This window comes from Camellia sinensis, chromosome 14 (assembly GCF_055761805.1).
Source record: "Camellia sinensis isolate YWXY chromosome 14, ASM5576180v1, whole genome shotgun sequence".
NCBI lineage: Eukaryota > Viridiplantae > Streptophyta > Magnoliopsida > Ericales > Theaceae > Camellia > Camellia sinensis.
In genome coordinates, this window is record NC_138974.1 from 54,915,314 (window position 1) to 54,922,595 (window position 7,282).

Below are 7,282 nucleotides of genomic sequence, written 5' to 3' on the forward strand. Positions count from 1 at the left end.
GTCCCTGCTTTCGGTCGCCCGTCTTCTTTCGACCTCCTTTTCATTATTATATTGAATTGTATCATAATGATGTTTTGTAACACAGCTCCTATATAATGGAGCCTCTATTTGGTTTCTGAATATAGATTGAATAACAGAGTTTACTCTTTCAATATCACTCTCTCAACTTATTTTACATGGTATTAGAGCACAGGTGTTTTTCCTAGTCTCTTCTTCCGCTGCATCACATATTTTTTGCTTGGCAGATTGTTGCGTATCTCGTCCTTATCTACTTTACAGATTGGACAACACTAGAACCTTCGTCTCTTCATGATGAAGCCAACGCCACCAGATTCATCATCATCCGACGTTTCACGCGCCTCCACGCACCGCCAGAACATTAGGCCACGCGTTTCCTCGTTATCAGACGCGCTCTACGCACCTCCTACATTGTCCGGTGCTATTGTGTATCGCGGCCTCATCTGCTAACGTGAGCCGCATGTTTTTGACGTCAGCCGACGTCAGCCCTGGCTACTTCCGTGCGCCGCTTGTTCTCCTCTGCTAACGTATGCCGCGCACCTCTATGCTAACATGCGCCGCGCCTGTGACATCATCCCTGCAGCAGTGACATCATCTTTGTTTGACCAGATTCGTTGACCAGAACAGTCAACTCACTTTAACTAATCAATTTACTGTCTTTCTGGTCATATTTTGGTCCGTTCACTCCTTCTCCTACTGATTTCGACCATCTGAATTCACTGGTAACCTCGATTTTTTCAGATTCTACCTCGATTGTGCTATTTGTCTCTCATGGATCGCCCAGACTCCTCTAACCACCCTATTTCCGTTGTTCTTGATGAGACTAATTATGTTCTATGGGCACAAGCCATGTCTGGTTTCCTCAAAGGGAAGAAACTTTGGCGCATCATCACTGGGGATGTGTGCAAACCCGTCAAAGGGACCACAGAATCCGCTGCCACAGACTCCGCTGCCAAATATGTCGACCGACTGGAAGATTGGGATAGTAAAAACTATCAGATCATCACTTGGCTTCGCAATACTTCTATTACATCTATTAGCCTTCAGTTTGGTTGGTTCCAACTTGACTCTGCTTCCTCTCTCGCCAAGGCCATCTGTGATTTTTTACAAGAACGCTATCAGACTACTGGCCTTGCTCACCAATATCAGCTTCTGAGTCATCTTCACCGTATACGCCAAGATACCACTCAGACCATTAATGATTTCCTCTCCCAAATGTATTATGTTTGGGATCAGCTCGCTCTTTCTAAACCTTCATGGCCTCATACTAAGGATGCTGCCTTGTTTACTACTTACCGTGACCAATAACGCTTGGTTCAGTTTCTCATGGCTCTCACTCCCCGTTTTGAGCCAGTACACGCATCTCTCCTTCATCGCACTCCTTTATCCACTCTTGAGCAAGCAATTTTTGAACTCCTGTCAGAGGAAACCAGGTTTGGTACTCTCCATCCGCATCCTGTGGACTATGTTCTTGCCACTCTCCAGATTCGGAGTTCTCCTTCACCACATTCACCACAGAGGTCAACTGCTTGCAATTACTGTCAAAATCGTAGTCTTCCGTCGACTCATCTTTTGGTTAATTGTCCAGTTCGTCGTTGTCGATTTTGCAACAAGACTGGCCCTGGTCATCTCCAGCAAGATTGCTTCCGCAATCCCGCCCGTGCCTCTCGCAATGGTCCTTCTACCGGGAATTTTTCTCGCAGCCACTTTCACCGTTCTGGGACTCCGTTTAAACCAATGCCTACTCAACGCACTGCTCCTGCTACTGCCTCAGAGGATTTACCTTCCTCTGTCCCTATAGACCCTTCTACTCCAGTCTTCTCTCAAACAGATGTCGAAGCTATGTTTCAACATTTTTGGCAAAATTCCGGTACTCTTCCATTTACTGCTTTGTCTGTCACCGCAGGTAACACTTCCTGGTACTTTGACTCCGCTTATTGTAATCACATGACCTTTGACCCTACTATTTTTACTCCTCTCTCTTCTACTCCTCATGTTCCTTCTATCCATACTGTTGATGGGTCTCTTCTGTTTGTAAGTCATGTTGGTTCTGTTTCTACCTCTCACTTATCTTTATCCCATGTCTATCTTATGCCTGCTCTTACTTTAAATCTTATCTCCATTAGTCAATTATGTGAGCATGGTTTAACTGTTATCTTTTCCCATACTGGTTGTTTGGTGCAGGACCCTCGGACGGGGCAAACTCTTAGGATAGGCTGTAAACATGGACGTCTCTACGAACTCATCCATCTTCATGTTCCAGATTCCTCTCAGATCACAGCTCCTACCACTGCTACCACTGCTCCTCCTTTATCTCCTTTTTAGCTTTGGCACTGTCGTTTAGGCCATCTTTCTGTTGGTCATTTAAAATCTTTAATTTTTAGTGGTTATTTAGGTCCTGTAAGTTCTGATGCTTTAGATTGTGTGTCCTGTCAACTTGCCAAACAATCTGCTTTGTCGTTTAATAAAAGTGGCTCTGTTTCTCTTGCACCATTTGATCTCGTCCATTTTGATATTTTGGTACCCTCTCTTACTCCTACTATGGGAGGCGCATGCTATTTTGTTGTTTTTATAGATGATTTTTCCCGTTTTACATGGTTGTTTTTTATGAAAAATTGCTCTGAGCTCAAACAACTTTATTACAATTTTGCTGCAATGGTTAAAACACAATTTTCTAAAACTATTAAGGTTTTTCGCTCCGACAATGCCATGGAATATGAAGATTTTGACTTTCTTTCCTTCCTTCAGAATCATGGTACTCAACCTCATTGTTCTTGTCCCGGTACGTGTCAACAAAATGGACGTGTTGAACGGAAACATCGGCATATTCTCGACACTACTCGTGCTCTCCTTCTGTCTTCCTCTTGTTCAGAACATTTTTGGGGAGAGGCAGCTCTCACTGCTGCTTACACTATCAATTGTATCCCTACACCTGTTATTCATAATCACACTCCTTATGAACATCTGCATGGCACCCGTCCCCCTTACACCAACCTTAGGGTCTTTGGATCTGCCTGTTTTGTTCTTCTCAAACCTCATGAACGTACCAAACTTGAACCACGTTCTCGTCTTTGTTGCTTCTTGGGGTATGGTATTGAACATAAAGGGTATCGTTGTTGGGATCCTCTCTCCCAGAAACTTCGTATCTCTCGTCATGTGGTCTTTTGGAAACACAAAATGTTTTCCTCTTTCTCTCTCTCTCTTCCATTTGTCCGTTCCTTCATCCTCTCTGTTTTTTACTAACCCTTCCACGGATCTGTTTTCTGATGAGCTTACTTCACCGCCCTTGCCAGCCTCTCTTGAGTTTTCTGATGAGCTTACTCCACCGCCCCTGCCAGCCTCTCTCGAGACTGCCTTGCCTACTAGTCTGTCCCATGCACCTGCTCGCTCTGATGGTCCTGCTCTTGCTCCCTCGAGATCCTCCCCTCCTGGTGAGTCTCTTTCTCTGGCTCCTCCTCCCTCTGCTCGACCACACCGGGTAACCCAACCTTCTACTCGTCTTTGCGACTTTATTGTTGGTTCAACTGTTTTTTCTATTTATGAACCGACCTCCTATCGTGAGGCTCGCTCTAATCCTCTTTGGAAGCAAGCTATAACTGATGAATTGCAGGCTTTAGACAAAACTCACACTTGGGACATTGTTACTTTTCCTCCTGGCAAGACTACCATTGGTTGCAAATGGATATACAAAATCAAAACGTGTTCTGATGGATCTATTGAGCGCTACAAAGCCCGCCTTGTTGCAAAAGGCTTCAACCAAGAATATGGTATTGACTATGAGAAGACCTTTGCTCTTGTTGCTCGTCTCACCTCTGTTCGCAGCCTGATTGCGGTTACTACCACCCGACAATGGGATCTTTATCAAATGGACGTGAAAAATGTTTTCCTTAATGGTGTTCTTCTTGAGGAGGTCTACAAGCAACCTCCCTCTGGTTCTGCTTATCTACTTCATAAAGTCTGCAAACTTCAGCGTGCTTTATATGGTCTCAAACAAGTTCCGCGCGCTTGGTTTGCCAAGTTTAGCTCTACTATTCATGACTGTGGTTTCACCTCCAGTTCTTATGATACTGCTCTTTTTATCCGAAAAACTGCTCAAGGGACCACCTTGCTTCTCCTTTATGTGGATGATATGATTATCACCGGTGATGATATTGATGGTATTCTTTGCCTTAAACAGTTTCTTAGCCATCATTTCGAGATGAAAGACCTTGGTCCTCTTAGCTATTTCTTGGGTTTTGAAATCTTCCATGATTCCACGGGGTCTTTTCTCTCTCAAGCTAAGTATACCTCTGATCTTCTCACCCGCGCTGGTCTTACGGATTGCAAGACTGCCTCCACTCCCCTGGAGCCTCAGAGTCGTCTTACACCTCTTGATGGCACTCTTCTCTCTGATGCTACCTTATATCGTCAGCTGGTTGGCAGCCTTGTCTATCTCACTGTTACTCGTCCTGATATTGCCTATGTCATTCATATTGTCAGCCAATTTATGTCAGCTCCTCGTACCCCTCATTATGCTACATTAGTTTGTATCCTTCGTTATCTCAAAGGTACCTTGTTTTCATGGACTTCATTATTCCATCCGCTCCTCTCTCCAGCCTCTTGCTTTTTCCGATGCTGATTGGGTTGGGGATCCTACTGACCGCTGCTCTACTATCGGGTTCTGCTTTTTCTTGGGTGATTCTTTTATTTCTTGGCGCAGCAAGAAATAATCTCTTACTGCTCGCTCCAGTACCGAGGCCGAATATCGTGCTCTTGTTGATACTACTCAGGAGCTTCTCTGGCTTTGTTGGCTTCTTGCTGACATGGGTGTTTCCCCTTCTAGCGCTACTGCCCTCTTTTGTGACAATCAAAGTGCTCTTCAAATTGCTCACAATGATGTTTTTCATGATCGCACAAAGCATTGAGATTGACTGCCATTTTATTCGTTAACACGTCACTCGTGGTACTGTCCATCTCCATCCAATCTCCTCTGCTGATCAACCTGCTGATATCTTCACCAAAGCTCATTCTCCTGGCCGCTTCGTTGACCTTGTCTCCAAACTCTAGTTGGTTGATGTTTGTCCTTCTTAAGTTTAAGGGAGGCTGTTAATATAATATAATATGTTAATATAATGTTAATATAATATGTTAATATATTATAGTGTGTATAATACAATTGTCATACAGCTAGCTAGATAGGATTCCTTTTATTTGTCCCTGCTTTTGGTCACCCGTCTTCTTTCCGCCTCCTTTTCATTATTATATTAAATTGTATCATAATGATGTTTTGTAACACAGCTCCTATATAATGGAGCCTCTATTTGGTTTCTGAATATAGATTGAATAACAAAGTTACTCTTTCAATATCACTCTCTCAACTTATTTTACAGATGGTATCATACAGAAGCTGGTGATGAAAACAGAAATAGGTTTTCAATGCACCGCCATCTCACCAATGACCAAAACGAGAGAGAGAAGTAAGAGAAAGAGTCGCAACGCTACAACAAATTACCACCATCGACGATGAAAGTTTGAACTGGATTGATTATATTGGATATGTAAATATTATATATATTTTCTACAAACAAATCTTCAAATCTTCAGCGTAGATTCAAAGACGAAAGCCGCGAATGAGGCATTGTAGTTGGCGATGAGTGAAGGTGAAACCACACTCACAACGGTGACAAGGATGGGCGTCAGTGTTTCAGTTACAAGAGAGCCTCAGATTTGCAAGACAGCATCAAATCTTCACTAGTCTCACTCAGATTTCGTGGAGATTTTGCACCGGTGAAACCTCGCCGACGACAAACTAGGCATCATTACCGTCGTCAACGCTATACATATATTTGTATATAGATAGAGAGAGACAGACAAAAGGATATATATACCCAATTTGAGTCGTAGTTGGTCTGTGATGGTGGCTCCGGCGGAGGTGTCGGAGCTGGCGACGACAAGTAGAGAAAGAAGATAAAGATTTCGCCACCACCGCCACGACACAGTATGCAGATAAGAGCGAGAGGGGCAGCGGTAGTGGTAGAGTCGTGGTAGCTGAACTCAGATCAACGGTCAGAGATAATGACGGAGGTGGTGGAGAGGTAAAGTGACAGAAGCGGTGGCGGAGTGACGGTAAATGAGGGAAGAGAGTTGCGCAAAGGGAGAGAAAAAAAAGAATCTGAAAGAGAGATAAAGGAGTCTGGATCCTTTACCGCACTCCCCTGCAGTGGTTCATGCGGTGCCCCATCATTTTGGGGCAAAATTTCAAAAAAAAAAATAGAACCAGAGAAGAGAAAAAGAGGATGAAAAAAAAAGCACCATAGACACCCAAAATAACACTAATAATAACAATATTTGTGATCTTTTAAACACCTAGAACACCAATAACCATTCAAAAAAAAAAAAAACTGAGGTTCAAAAATGTGAGATGTATATATATATATACAGAATAGCACTTGAACATCCCATATGATAAATCAAAATTAATAAAAATTAGATCAATACAAATAGTCAAACATTAGATCCAGCAAAGTGTATAAGAATAATTCATATCTTATATACAGATCCAGTAAAAAAAACCCAAAAAACTACTTCGAATTAAGAACTTAATCAGTATCAACAGATCTGACACAACAATTCGGTGAACGACGAACGATCGGCAACAGACGACCGGGGGGGAATGACAACGAGGATGACCAACGAACTACCTTCGGTACACCGACAGTAAAGAAAAAATGAGAAAAGATCGAGATGGTTGCTGGGTTGGCAGTTTTAGTGAGAGAAAGGAAAAAGAAAAAGAAAAAGAAGAACATGAAGGAAAAGTGGGTTGTGGCGGTGATGGCGGGAGATGGTGGTGTCGTGGGTAAAGGGAGACCAAAGGTTGTCGCCTGTGGTGGTGCTTTCTTTCTTCTTCTTCTTCTCTCTCTCTTTCTCTTTGCTTCTTTCTTCTTCCTCTCTCTCTCTTTTGATTATGTGTTTTCGTTTTTGTTTTTTTTTTTGAATTTTTTTTTCCCAAAACAACATCGTTTTGAGGCACCGCAGGAATTGTTGTAGGGGAACGCGACAGAGGATCCGGACTCAAGAGAGAGAGGCGTTGGTTTGAGAGGGTTTGATATGGAAACAATATATATGCTGGGTAATTTAGTCATTGCATGAAAATATGTCTTTATAGACAAAGTAATTTTAGGAGCTTCTATTTGCACACAACATTTTCTCTATAAACATCATTCTTAATTCACACACCAAAATATATATATATATATATATATATATATATATTTACTCATTACAC